Source organism: Dinoponera quadriceps, unplaced genomic scaffold, assembly GCF_001313825.1.
Source record: "Dinoponera quadriceps isolate SergipeBrazil2010 unplaced genomic scaffold, ASM131382v1 scaffold106, whole genome shotgun sequence".
In the NCBI taxonomy this organism is placed as follows: domain Eukaryota; kingdom Metazoa; phylum Arthropoda; class Insecta; order Hymenoptera; family Formicidae; genus Dinoponera; species Dinoponera quadriceps.
Genome location: NW_014554228.1, coordinates 15,273 through 18,013, shown reverse-complemented (window position 1 = coordinate 18,013; position 2,741 = coordinate 15,273).

Below are 2,741 nucleotides of genomic sequence, written 5' to 3'. Positions count from 1 at the left end.
TGATCCAGCAGATATACGTTCTATGTTGGAACTTTAAATATTTGTATCTAAAGAAACCAAAAGGATAAAAATGTTATATTGTCCTGAGTTAGGTACACGTCCATGCATTGGTACTTTGACCTTAGATATTTAACTGGCCATTATTTGAGACTTGCCACAAGTGAGATACTCGGATTCGAATTCAGAGATTAGATCACTGAATTTTACAGAATTAAATCGCGATTACAAATGTAACGTGACGCCACGCGTGTCAGATTCACATTGTGTCATATTATGCATAAGATTTGACCGAGAAACTCAACTCTGACTTGAAATGCAAATCCGGGAGTATCTCACTTGAAACAAGGTTCGAATAACGACGTCATTAACACGGACCTTTGGGAATTAAAAAGCACGATGCGACGGAAACGCAACGACTCGAAAGCGCAAGCTCTAGAAACGCGAGGCGCAGACAGTATTCTCTTCTCGATCAACAAAAGGACGAATCACCTCGTCTCTCGTATATATTGCGATCTCGTATATATAGCGTTCTCTGAACGTTTTAATCGTGCATAATATACAATTGCAAAGCTCTCATCGTGTGTCGCATCGCATTTACACAGTACGTCGATTGCTGTGAATCACCGGGCTGATGGATCTATCAACTGCTGGGAATCATAGCGATGAATGATGCTTTCTATTCAATAAATATTTCTATCTAATAAATATAAATATAAATATATATATATATATATGTCGTAAATATATATATATATATATATATATATATATATATATGTCGTAAATATATATATATATGTCGTAAATATATATATATATATATATATATATATATATGTCGTAAATATATATATATATATATATGTCGTAAATATATATATATATATGTATTTCGTGGAACCCTGTGTTCTTCTGTACAAATAATACGCGAGCTATATAAATTACCGAAGAACGAGACTCATGTAGGCTGTAGTTACTTTAAAACGAACAAAAATTAAAAAAACGCGGCAAAATCGTGCTCTTATATATACACACACAACACATACACACACGTTAGATCCGTTCCTTTCAGCTGAACTAACGCTGCACTCTGGAACCTCGTTCTTTTTCTTTTCAATGCTACGTTATACAGAGTTTTCCAGCAAGAGACATAATTGACATAGTGAAACACAGTGTTGTTGCTGCAAATACTTCCCTACAACAAGTCAAAGCAGCTGCAATGCAGAGTCGAACATTTGTGTATCACGGTTGCCTTTTAATAATTTTTATGTAATTTTTACATTTGCAGCATTACAAATATACCGAAGAACTGTTTTCTCTCTTTGTGCTATTTTGTGGCGATTCTTCACTCATCAAGCGTCCATGCACACTGCGTTCAATTGTGTTTCCTTGCTGGAAAGCAGCTATTCATTAGTCTGTTCTTTTTAGCTGAACCGGCTGCGCTATTCAAGAAATTAACATACACGTTGAAACATACGTGGCGCACATACGAGACTCTCACACGCTTCGATATGCGCAAATTTCTTCACCTGGCGCAGCCAATTCAGCCTAAAAAAACAAATCATTCGCTTCGTTTTAATGACAAAAAATGCAACCTGGCTCAGCCAGAGAACAGACCTCTACGGAGTGGACTTAATCAGCGCGCAAAACACGGAGGAGGGAAGGTCAAAATAGCGATTACGAAATTCCCTTAAATTATGTTATCCGTATTCGTACAAACGTTTCAGTACAAACGGTACTATTATACACCTTACGCTCGTTTATCAGAGACTTATGAAATTGGTGGGTTACGAAATCTGCTAAAACTCAGATCGCTCGTTACATTAGGGTCCTAAGGTATTTTAGGTGTTTAAAGTTTATCATAGTCGGATATTGCATGTTACTTGGTGTTAACTGTTAAAAGCTTCTAGAACATCTGTGTACACGCGCTCTCCTCATATATGACTCCCCGATCTCCCCTCGTCGCCCTCTCCTCCTCCTCCTCCTCTTCTTCTGCCCACCACATCGTCCTTTCAAAAACGGTTCATATATATATATCGTCAGCTTCGCATCGATTATACAGAACTTGTTTGGTCGCAACGACTCGTCAACAATATACCTAACTTCCTAAAAATGGCGAATATATTAATTAAACATTTTCTCTCTTTTTCCGTATATGCTTACGGCCACCAATCCGCGTAGAAGCGTCGCTCTAACATTGTATCACACATCCCTCCTCCTCCATTCGAAGGCTCGAACAGCCGTCCCCGATAACTCACGAAAATCCTATAAGTTCAACCCCCCCCCCTCCCACACCAAGAAGCGACACCGCGACCCTCGGAACGAAACACTTAACGACGCTCTTGAAAGCCCGCAACTGCGCTAAATTGTACTATTTGATTGACCGAGACGCATCTAACACTATCTAAGAGGACTTTAAGCCAACGTATGATGACGATACGCAGTAACCGATGCAGTCGACGATCGCGCCCACTCACTAATTCGTGGCATCGCGCGAAGAGAGAAAGCGTCTCTCTTTCTTCGCGCCAGAGAAAATCGCCACGCGCGTCGTCGTGGGTAGAATGCAATGGACGAAAGTGCGTCTCCTAACATCAACTTTGGAATATTCGTGTACAGCCGATATTTGATTACCCAAGTCGCAAGTAAAAACTACCATTTACAGGCTACGCTCGCTCGCAGCTTCTTCTTCTCACGCAGACGCGTGAGCGAACCGCTGAAATAACCGAACTGGGGGGGGGGGG